The sequence below is a fragment of the Hippopotamus amphibius genome, chromosome 5, assembly GCF_030028045.1.
Source record: "Hippopotamus amphibius kiboko isolate mHipAmp2 chromosome 5, mHipAmp2.hap2, whole genome shotgun sequence".
Taxonomy (NCBI): domain Eukaryota; kingdom Metazoa; phylum Chordata; class Mammalia; order Artiodactyla; family Hippopotamidae; genus Hippopotamus; species Hippopotamus amphibius.
The window spans coordinates 14869181-14881445 of record NC_080190.1 but is presented as its reverse complement, the minus strand read 5'-3'; the positions used below and the strand labels follow the sequence as shown (position 1 = coordinate 14881445).

Sequence of the window (12265 nt, the reverse complement as noted above, 5' to 3'; positions counted from 1 at the left end):
CAGACTTCCTGGTTTTGGCATGCCCTCACTGACAAGGCAGGACAACTACAACAAAGGAAAAGAAAATCTAGAGGCCGCCAGTAGGCCCTGTAACTTGGGTGGGACAGGAGAGAGATTCTCTCTGGATCAGATGGGAAGGGTGCTCCTACAATAAAAGATCACAATTCAGAACGCACTGTTCCATGGAAATGATATAACTGGATAGTGATCAGTACTAGATAATGATTAATAATAATAACAACAACAACAACAATTAACAGCAGCAAAGATATTTATCAGAGATGTTTATTATTTGCCAGGCAGTATGCTAAGAGCTCTACATGCTTTACATCTTATTCAATGCTCAAAATCCTGAGTGGGCACTATTACTAGCTTCCCTCTCCAGATAAAAAGACTGAAGGTTAGAAAGGTTAAAGAATTTGTTCAACATTACACAGTGAGAGGCATAACCAGAATTCAAGCTAGTTTGACTTCATCAAAGCCCAAACTACATAACACTTCAGTTACCTATGAATTATTCAGGTCTTTTTGTGCTCATTGTTAATACTCTTGGGTTTTATGGAGAAGCTTGTGGTGAGTTATAAACTGTAGGCTTTAAAAAACTTTAATTTGAAACATAATTCGTACTCTTCTATTAAAGCAAAGGACAAAGAAAATGCGAGAAAATTGGGCTTATGGGCCTATAGTTTTCAATTAACCCCACACGCTGCCACTAGAGATGACATTTGTCTGCTCAAAAGCTTTAATGCCTTCTTGACTAACCACACACTATAAAAGACAGTCAAAAGTTATTAGTTTCACATTCAAGGTCTACCATAATTAATCTTTCCAATGGTATTTTTCCTTGTTAGAAACCTTCCAAACTAGGAAGTGTAGTCACCTCTTATACTCAGAAGATGCCATGCATTATTCCTGCTTTCAAGACTTTGGTACCAACTGGAGGTTTTCCCTATTCCTCAAAGCCTATCCAAATCCTAAACACTTTCTCTATTCAGCTTTACGTCTTACATCACAGCAGACCACGTGTACTGCTTTCACTCTTCTTCATCTTGCAGTCATTTAAATTGCTGGGCATTTATGTCTTGAAATCTCAAATGTGACCTGGTCTCACAATTATCTATTCCCCTTACACGCACTATCAGGACTGAAGTATGTATGGATCTGACTTATAAAAATCCAACATTAAAAATGAAACAAGCATTTAGAAAATATGAATAGCCCACAACAATTTATACTGAAAGATATTGATACAGGGGGAAAATACTATTTTACAGTTTCCAATGAACAGGATTAAAGAAAAAACTTCTCAGGGAAAGATAAGTAGGTATACAGGCAATGCTCAGTGCTTTTCCCTGCTTCTGAAATAGATGGAAAACAGAAAACCCCCTTTAGTTTCTTAATTTCCATTGAAATCATTTGATTCAGACAGACTGGCACCAAATTTTGAGCAGGAAAAAAGTTAGAAACTACATCTATTATGTTAATACGATGTTGTAGCTGAGTATTTTTAATAAACAAGTCTTATGGCTCCTGAAGTATATATAACTGTCACTCTATAAAGAAAAAATCAGGAAAAACACTATACTAACAACTTTGAATATAATAATCCAAGTTTGCTAAATCACAGCTGCTCTATGAATCAACTTTTCTGTCAAATATGAAGCTAAAATTCAATTAAAAAATTTCTCATAGGTGTGTAACTTCAATGTTATAAGTAGTGAAATCTAATTTGGGTTTATTAATGCTTCTAGGGGGTTTGCTAAAAGGATTTCTGCACAAAAATAAACTAAAATCAGAAAAAAGGTACTCTATTTAAAAATAACACACAAAACAGTGCGATAAAGCTGCTTACCCTCTCATAACACACAAAAATAAACTTAAAATGGCTTAAAGACTTAATTAAACATAAGACATAACATCATAAAACTAGAAGAGAATATAGGCAAAACATTCTCTGACGTATATCGTACCAATGTTTTCATAGGTCAGTCTCCCAAGGTGATAAAAATAAAAATGAAAAAACTAAATGGGACATAATCAAACTTACAAGTTTTTGCACGGCAAAGGAAACCATAAACAAAATGAAAAGACAACCTACAGAATGGGAGAAAACATTTGCAAACGATGTGACCAAAACAAGGGCTTAATTTCCAAAATATACAAACAGCTTATACAACTCGACAATAACAAAAAACAACCAATTGAAAAATGGGCAGAATATCTAAAGAGACATTTCTCTGAAGAAGAAATACAGATAGCCAATAGGCATATGAAAAGATGCTCAACATTGCTAATTATTAGAAAAATGCAAATCAAAATTACAATGAGGTACCACCTCACGCTGGTCAGAATGGCCATTATTAAAAAGTCTACAAATAACAAATGCTGGAGAGGGTGTGGAGAAAAGGGAACCCTACACTGTTGGTGGGAATGTAAGTTGATGCTGCCACTGTGGAAAACAGTATGGAGGTTCCTCAGAAAACTAAAAATAGAATTATCATATGATCCAGCAATCCCACTCCTAGGCACAGATGCAGACAAAACTATAATTCAAAAAAATACATGCACCCCTATGTTCATAGTAGCACTATTCACAATAGCCAAGATGTGGAAACAACCTAATGTCCACTGACAGATGAGTGGCTACAGATGTGCTAGCCATAAAAAAGAATGAAATAATGCCATTTGCAGCAACATGGATGCCAACTAGAGATCATCATACTAAGTGAAGTAAGTCAGAAAGAGAAAGACAGATACTATATGATATAACTTATTTGAGGAATCTAAAACATGACACAAATGAACCTATCTATGAAACAGAAACAGAGTCACGGACACAGGGAACAACTGGTGGTTGCCAAGGGGGGGGGGTTGGGGGGGGGGAGAAACTGGAGGCTGGGGTTAGCAGATATAAGTTTTTATATAGAGAGAATGAATAAACAACAAGGTCCTACTGTATAGCACAGGGAACTATATTCAATATCCTGTGATAAACCATAATGGAAAAGAATATGAAAAAAGAATGTATATTTGTGTATAACTGAGCCACTTTGCCGTATAGAAGTAATTAGCACATTTTAAATCAACTATACTTCAATAAAACGAAAGAAAACAAAACAAGCTATTTGTTGAGCAAGCTAGTAAACAGAATCCACATATTCACAAAGAACACTTGGTTTTCAAAACTTTTAGTCCAAGTCTTTAAGGAGTCCAAACCCATAAAGGAATCCGAACAATGAAGCAGGCTACTTCTGTCCATTCCTTTTATCTTCCCATTCTAACACAAAATCCTTCCTTCATTAGCCTTTATCTCTTGTTAACCTATCAACTTAAAAATATCACTGTTTTCTCACTCAAGTTCCCAGAAAACGAACCTTCTTTTACAAGCTATCTGTACTTCCTCTTGTAGAAAACTTTAAAAACCAGCCTGGGAAGATGGACTTTTATAATGACAGCATGAGACACTCCATTCACCTGCTCCCTTTGAAACTGGTGAAATCATTAAAACAAATATAAAAGCCTCTGGAAATGGTCCTAAGGTCAAACAGCAAATAAAGAAATTTTCATTCAAGAAAACCTATAGAAGTATAGTAAGAAAGGTCAGAGTCTGTGATTTGGAGCCAAGACTGCTCCCTCCAGCAGGCTCAGCAAGGAAGAGATTCTACTCTGGACTGCTGAAGCCAAGAACACACTGCCACGCCCCCCACCCCCTTCCCCAGCTCCCTGTCACAGCACTTTCTTCCTGGGAAGAGCAGGGCATCAATGTTTCTCATCTTGCCCTTAACTACCTATTACTAGGCTAAGTTCCGGGCAAGAATGGTCAAGAGATGGGGAGCTCCTCAAGCTCCCACTTGAGGAACAGAGACTCTACCTTGGGCACAGCACACTAAGAATAGTGAGGCCTTGACTGTCCTTGCCCTGGCTCAGGACACAGTAGTTCTATGCCAAGAGAAGCAAGCCAAGAAGACTTCAGGCTGCTACCACACCTCATCCCACCTCCACCTAGCATCTGACAGCTAGAGTTGGGCTGTCATTCACAGAGAGGTTGCCACTGCCCCCACCCCTAGCTCCAGGGCCCTGGCTCAAAGATTTTGCTGAGGGAGATGGAGAGGGAAAGGCAGGCCATAAAACGGTTCCAAAACTCTTCCCACACTTTGACTGGATTTGTGTGTAGAACAATATCTCAGGGCATTACTGAAAACAAAAGGCACGTCAGAGACTTAACACTCCACTAAAATAATCCAAGTCAATCACTAAAACACAAACAAATAATAAATCCTGGGAGAGGGGGGCCAGTATCCAGAGTTACTACAATATATTATCTAAAATATTTGGTTTCCAACAAAAATTATGAGGCATATAAAGAAACAGGAAAGTATGACCCATAAAGCAGAAAGAAAGCAGGCAACACAAACTGCCAGTTAAAGTGACAGGTGCTGGACTTAAAAGAAAAAGACTTTAAAACAGCTCTAATAAATATGTTCACAAAAAAAATTTTAAAGCATGATTAAAGAAGTAAAGGGAGGTATTATGACAATGTCACATCAAGTATATAATATCAATAGATATAGGAATAATTTTTTAAAAGACCATTGGGAATTCTGGAGTTGAAAAGTACAATAAAATTTAAAGTAGAGTGAAAATTTGAAGTTCACCAAAAGGGCTGGTGATATGAACTGACAGATGTGAACTGGCAGAGGAAAAAAAAGTAGTGAATTTGAAGACAGAGCAACATAGGTATGTAAGCCAAAGGACCGAGGGGGAAAAAATGAAGAAAAATAAACTGAGCCGAAGAGAAATGATATCATCAAGTACATCAACATATACATAATGGGAGTGCCAACAGGAGGGGAGATGGGTAGAGAGAGAAGTGCAGAAAAGATATTCAAATAGAGGCAGCTGGTAAGCCCCAAAGCCACAAATTATGTGATTTCAATCATATGAAAATCCAGAATAGAGAAATCTATAGAAACAGAAAGTAATTAGTGGTTGCCTAGGGTTGGGGGTGGTAGGTGGGTTACGAGGATGATGGGCTGAGGGTATGGGGTTTTGGTTTTGAGGTGATAAAAATGTTCTAAAATGACTGCGGTAATAGTTGTATATATCTGTGAACATACTTAAAACCACTGAATTGTAGGTTTAAATAGGTGAATTATATGGAGTATGAATTATATCTCAACAAAGCTACTTTCAAAAAAAACTAACCCAGTCACCTGGAGATGGTGAAACCATAAATGACTCAGCTCCATTAAAATAATTTATAGTCCCTTTTAAGGCTTATGAAAAACAAAGATTTACTGAAGGGCTACCATACCAGGTACTGACTATATAATGCACTTATTTGCTCACTTAATCTCCCGGAACCAGGCATTAGCACACTGTACATAAGGAAGCAGTCCTAGAGGTCTCTTGTGTATACACAAGAGCCAAAATTGGAACCTATACTAGTTTCCTAGCACTTCCACAACAGAATATCACAGACTGGGTGGCTTAAAAACCAGAATCCTATTTTCTCACAGTGGAAGTCTAAGATTAAGGTGCCAGGAGGGCTGGTTTCCGATAAAACCTCTCTCCTTGCTTGCAGACAGCCACTTTCTTGCTGTATCTTCTTACGGCTTTCTCTCTCTGCAACCATACTCCTGGTCTCTCTTCCTTTTCTTTTAAAGACACCAGTCCTACTGGATTAGAGCATCGTCCTTATTACCTCATTTAACTTTAATTACCTCCTTAAAGGCCCTATTATCTCAAATACAGTTACACTGAGGGTTAGGGCTTCAACATTTTGGGGGACACAATTTGTCCATAAAAGAACTCAAATATAACTCCAGAGCCTGGTCTGTAGTTCCTGAGGCTGATTTGATTACTAACCTGTTTTCTGCTGGAATACCTGCTCTAAACCTGGTCTGAAGTTATCTGACAAGGATGGTCATGGTTTCACATATATTACTGTGCTTGATCCTCACTCACAATTACGTGGTGAGGCATGGTTACAAATCATTTCCCCATTTCACACGACAGAGAACAAAGAGCCTTGCTGGAGACTGCATCCTTTATTAAAAAGTTACATGAAGATATATGTCAGCAAAATGAGGCCCTAAAGCAAGAAAGAAGAAAGTGATCCAGAAAATAGTGGATCCAAGTCAAGAAGGCAATGATGTCCTAAACCCAGATGACAGAGGTGTGGCAAGCCAAAAGTCCAGACTGGGGAAGGTAACAACTACTCCAAGAAGGAGGTCTCCAGGAAACAGGGAATGACTAGAAGAGGCAGAAGATATGAGAAGGAAGAGGTTCATTTTTCAATTAAATCTTGAAGGTTTGGTTAAGGCAATTTGGTAAGAGAATAAAAAAGAACTCAGACTTGACTCTAGGAACACAGTGCTTTGAATGGCACAAAGATTTTGAAATTGGAATACAGAGAAGGAAACAAACCCACATATTAAGTAGCTCTGCAATAAAAAAAAACTGTATCAACCTAACAATAACATAAATATTTCAATCAAGGAAGATTTAAGTCTGAACAGAACATAAATGTTATCATATATAAATAAGGATGTAGTTCAAAGAATGAATTGAAAATAGTGACATAATTAGATTGGGAAAAGAGAAGGAAAGGTGAGAGAGGGTATCACTTAGCTAAATCTTCATCTATCTTAGCAGTAAGTCAATCAATAGAAATATTTAAAGTCGCTGAATCAAGACAGCTGTATGACTATGTTGAGCAATATAAAGGTAACATCATAATTAATTAGTATAGCTAACATTTGCTGAGTACTTACCATATAAAAGTCATTACATTTATTAATTCTCACAATTCTATGAGATAGGTACTATAATTAACTCTCATTCTGTAGATGAGGAAACTGAGACAGAGAGTTTAAATAACTTGCTCAAGGTTACACAGTGAGTAAGTAGTGAAGCCAAGAAAAGAATCTAAGCAGTCAGGCTTCAAAACCTGTGTTATTAATCACTGCCTCTTAAAAGTTGCTAAAAACATAAATAGTACTTATAAATGGTTACTTCCAAAGAATGTGACTTAGGGGAGGAAAGCAGAGGGTTTAGGGAAGTAATTGCTGATTTTAATTCTAAGTCCTTCTGTTACATCTAATTTTTAAATGACATACATTAACTCAAATGAAAAGATAAACAATATCAAGTGCTGAAAGGGATGTGAAATTGCTAGTGTGCTATTATAACTACTTCGAAAACTGTGTGGCAATAGCTACTACACCTGAATAGATGCTTAACCTATGACCCAGTAATCCTAGATAGCCAAAAGCAATGTGCATAAATGTTCATCAAAAAACACATATAAGAATATTCATAACAGCAATATCCAACTGTCCATCAACAATGAAGGGATAAACTGAGGTACATGTAGAAGACACCACAGCAAATACAATAAACAAACTACATCTGCACACAATAACATGGATTAATCTCACAAACAGACTGCTGAGTCAAAGAAGCTGGAAAAACAATGAGTGCAAACACTATGGCTCAATGTATATAAAGTTAAAAAACAGTCCCCCACCCCCCCAAAAAAAGCAATGGTGGTAGACGTCAAGACAGTAGTTACTCTTAGGTAGAGCAGGGAAGGTAGCATATGAAGGACTTCCTCGTTGCTGGTAATAATTCTATTCCTTGCTCTGAATGCTGTTTTGTTCATTTTGTAAAAATTCAATGAACTGGATTTTTACAGTTAGTGCACTTTTTAAGTAGTGAGTTACACTTTAGTAAAAGCTTAAAGAAAGAACATGTTTAATTTAAAAATATGTTACTTTGATAACATTTTTAAAATACATATTTAAAATTTTACACCTACAAGAGATGCCAAGCCTTATTCTCATATGTGGATCCGAGAGAATCTTTTTTAACATCTAAAATATGGTTTTGCTCTAAGATGTTTCTTCAAGACTGTTCTATAAGCACCCTGAATGCCAGCTGGTGACATCTTCATCACATGGCAGCAGTAAAAGTGTTTGCAAACACTGATCTTTAGAGAAAAAAGGTTTACTACAAACCCAATATAAAAATATTCTGAGGTCTAAATCTACTCTTGACTTCAGCATGGGTTCTTGTGTCCTTGCCAAAATAATAAATCTGCTAGAGTTTTCAACTCAATAAAAGGGAAAACTTTCTAATAATTAAAGCTAGTCAAAAAGGACACAACTGTCTCAAAAGGCTACATGCCTTCTATCTCTAAAAATATTCAGGTAAAGGCTGGATGAGGCTTCGTCAAAAAGGGAAGGTGTTGTGCAAAGAACACAAAATTTAGAACTATACAAACACAGATTATGGTCCCAACTCCTAGAGATCTGTTTCAGAATAATCAAGGGAGGGGAGCGTGGGAAGATACAGATGATCAAAAGTGGCCACAAATTAATGATTGTCTGGCTACAGATAATGGGGGTTCTCTTAACTTCTGAGTAAGTTTGAAATTTCCCATAATGGAGAACCAGAAGTTTGCTGTGTATACTAAAACAACTTGGGTTCTCTCTTCCTGTTTCTTTTCACTTCTATACTTTCCTAGCAACATCATTTGCTCTCACTGCTTCTATAAATTCCATGTATGTATGCTTAAAAGTAAATGGAGGGCTTCCTACGTGGCACAGTGGTTGAGAATTTGCCTGCCAATGCAGGGGACACGGGTTCGATCCCTGCTCCAGGAAGATCCCACATGCCGCAGAGCAACTAAACCCGTGCGCCACAACTACTGAGCCTGTGCTTTAGAACCCATGAGCCACAACTATTGAGCCCATGTGCTGCAACTAGTGAAGCCCATGTGCCTAGAGTCCGTGCTCCGCAACAACAGAAGCCACGGCAATGAGGAGCCCGCACACCACAAGAGTAGCCCCCACTCATCGCAACTATAAAAAGAAAGCCTGCACACAGCAAAAAAAGACCCAACACAGCCAATAAAATTAATTAATTAATTTAAAAAAAAAGCAAATGGAATACCTTTTCTTCAAACTTACTCCTCTTCCATTTTCTCTTATTGGCACCACTGATTTCATAGACTCTAAGAAACCTGAAGTTACCTTTTACTGCCCCCTTTCTCACAACCAACCAGTTCCACCTCCATTCCCCCAACTTCATATTGCTAAAATGTCTCTTCTACTATTGTTCTGTGTTCCCTACCGGCTTGGTTCAGGTTTTCAATGATTATTTAGAATTTTGTGACTTCTAAAATTATGTTTCCTTTTCTTAAAAAAGACTATTTTCGTAACCAAAAACAAAAGCCTCTTTTATTTTCTTTAATAAAAAGCTACCTCACAGGACTGTTACAAAGATTTAGGGAGTTCATACATGTGAATCACCTCGTAGAGTTCCCAGCATGGAACAGGTACATGAATCCTGGTTTTCTTCCTTCTCTGTGCTTGAGTCTCACCAAACTGGCTTCCTTACTGAATCCCTGAAGGTATCATACAATGTCCTGATTCTGTTCTTTTGCTATTTCTTCTACCTACATCGAACTTCCATCCCATCTCCCTATGTCTAAAGCTATACTATCCTTTAACAATCAGCTCAAATGTCATCTCATCCCTTCAACAAATATGTTCACTGTATTCAAGAATAGAGAGACCAATCAAAGTCAGGCACTCAGAGACTACAGTCTTATTTCAGGTTCAGGAATACAAACAGCACTACATCCTGCCTGAGGAAGAGAGCAGAACAAGTTGATAGAAACAGGCAGCTGGGAGTTCTGTGTGGTTTTTGCCTTGTAGTCTGACAGTTTTGACTCTCTCACATTAGGAACTAGCAAACACAAATGTGCTCCCAAATCTCCTAAACCAAATATATAAACTAGAGAAATCAGTGGTGATCATTTCAAAATGCGTCTTCACTTACTTTTCTTCAGAGGCACCTCAATAGTCTTAAATGACTTCTCCTGCTGCATTTAGATATCATCACAAAGCTCTATTAGCCATAACTTGTATGGTGCACATTATTATGCAAAGTATGGCAGACTAATACAAAACCACATACAACTAGAAAGAAAATAAAGTACAAGTAGTTTGAAACACTCTTAATTTTCTATATTTGTAAACCATGAACCTAAATTTCAAATCTTTTTTTAAGGAAGATAATTCAAATGATATTACATTAAAAAGACAATTCACACCCCAAGCTCCTCCACACTTAGCAAGCTCAGCACAGCCACATTACTTCTCCTGAGAGACCTGTCTGCCTGCTAATCACTCTGATCCCGTAACTAGCCTCACATGGTAAGCTCCTTTCCAGTATTCAAGTTCTCCTTCAAAGTCACCTCCTCTTTAACCAGCACCATCACCCCCCCCCCAAACACCTGGTCATTGCTTCCTCATCTGTGTTCTAAAAGCACTTTATACACTTCTGTTATGCCACTAATAACCCCTTTTACATGTCTGTCTCTCTGTAGTTCTCCCACACCTCCCATCCTCCCAATTAAATAGGGAGTTGTCTGAGGAGAGGAAACATATATGGAAGGCAGTACAGAACTGTGGTTAAGAGCAGACTCTGGAACCAGACACCTTGGCCTGGGATCCCATTCTGCCACTTTGCAGCAATATGACCCTAAGCAAACTCTTGCCTTTAAGCCTCAGTTTCCTCATATGCAGGAGGGTAATAATTACACTTACCTCACAGTGCTGTTACAAGGATTACATGAAATAATATAAAGCACTTAGCATCCTTCACTTCTCAGCTTCTTTTTGACATGATAGTTTAAAGCAGTGTTAAGGAGACAGGTTTTAGTTAGGGCCTGGTTTTGAATTTTAGGTCCAATACTTATTAGTTTTGAGACCTTGGGCAAGCTATTTCAACTTTGAGAGCCTCAGTCTCTTCATCTGTAAAAGTAGGATAATAATTAGCACCTATCTTATAGGGTTACTGTAAGGATTAGAGGAGAAAGTTCACATAAAGCATCTGGCACAGGGAGGTGCTCTAGAAATATTTCTTGTCAAACTTTCTATTTATTTATTTGAAGGCTGGTCTCCTAGAAACATGTCAAACAGCAAATTTCTTCCCTTCCACAAGCAATCATTTTAGGACTTAGCATTCACCATGCATGATGTTCAAGGTTATAGCTGTTTGTCTTCCTTGGACTTCAGATTTCCAACGGTCATGATTTCAGTCACTATACTCGTTGACCTTTTAAAAATTGTGTCCTTTGTGAGGATATAAACTTGCAAGTGCAAGGAAACAAGTTAATAATAGCCAGTATGCTTTCCTACCTTAGGTATCACCTCTATACCTCTGTATCATTAAGCTTTTTAACTAAGGCTTATATTATAAAGAATATATTAAGAAACTGACTTAAGGAAACCCATGCAGAATTGTTCTATTTATGGACTTGCTTGGTGTACACTAGGCTGACAAAGTTCATACTTGGGAAAATGATTTTAATTTCTGTACTCCTAGGGAGAAAAAAGTTCTCCTGAGCGGTAATGAAACTAATAAGAACAAGAATAACAAATACTGCTACAAAAAACTTTCCCTCCTGCTCATCCATACACCGTCTACCTAATATGAAATGTTCACTTTTATCTAAACTAATCAAGATCTAAAATGTTTCAAAATTTTCTGAAGTGGTTTTATATATACGCTGAACAAGAGTGATAATAGAGGCTGCAAGTCCCTCATAAAAGAACTCAATAGCTGGTGACTCAAAGGTGAGTCAGTGTTAACTGATATCCTATGCAAGAGAGAGGGGAAGTATCAAATGAGATGAGTTGCTCAGGGAACCAAAGTAATTCTCTTGACCATCTCTAATAAATCTCCTGTCTTTTTATGTTTATCACAACCTACAATGTGAAGGTCTCCTACCACAGCCTATGATCAATTAAACTGAAACTCTAGGCTTTCACAAAGCTTAAAAAAAAAAAAAAAAAGGGCAGAACAATGAGGACTGTCTTCAAATTCCAACTCCTCCTCTATTCCTCTCTACCAGCTCTCCCAATACATATCTTTGAATAAGGGAATATAAAAATTACCACTTTATACGATTCTAGCACATTTACAAATGACATCATAATTTCATAGACATCCTTGATTCTCATAACTCATAACAATGTACGGTATTGTAAGTCTTATTTTACATGTGAAAAAACTAAGGATGAGGAAGTTCAAGTAATAGCTTTCTGTGATCACACAGAATGGTAGTTAAAACTGCAACACATCCACCCAAGCCATGTGCTCCTTATAACACCAAGATGTACAAGCAAAACTATAAAGCAATGAAAAATAATGATGTATTTAATATTCATTAAAGTTGACTTAGAAAGTG

At 37.4% G+C, this 12265-nt stretch overlaps 1 protein-coding gene across 6 annotated transcripts in view; it reads right to left on the bottom strand.

Moving 5' to 3' along the window:
* The window catches only part of PDZD8 (PDZ domain containing 8), a 93098-nt gene that overhangs the window by 68983 nt on the left and 11850 nt on the right, over nt 1–12265 (bottom strand). The gene's annotated exons all lie outside the window — the stretch shown is intronic.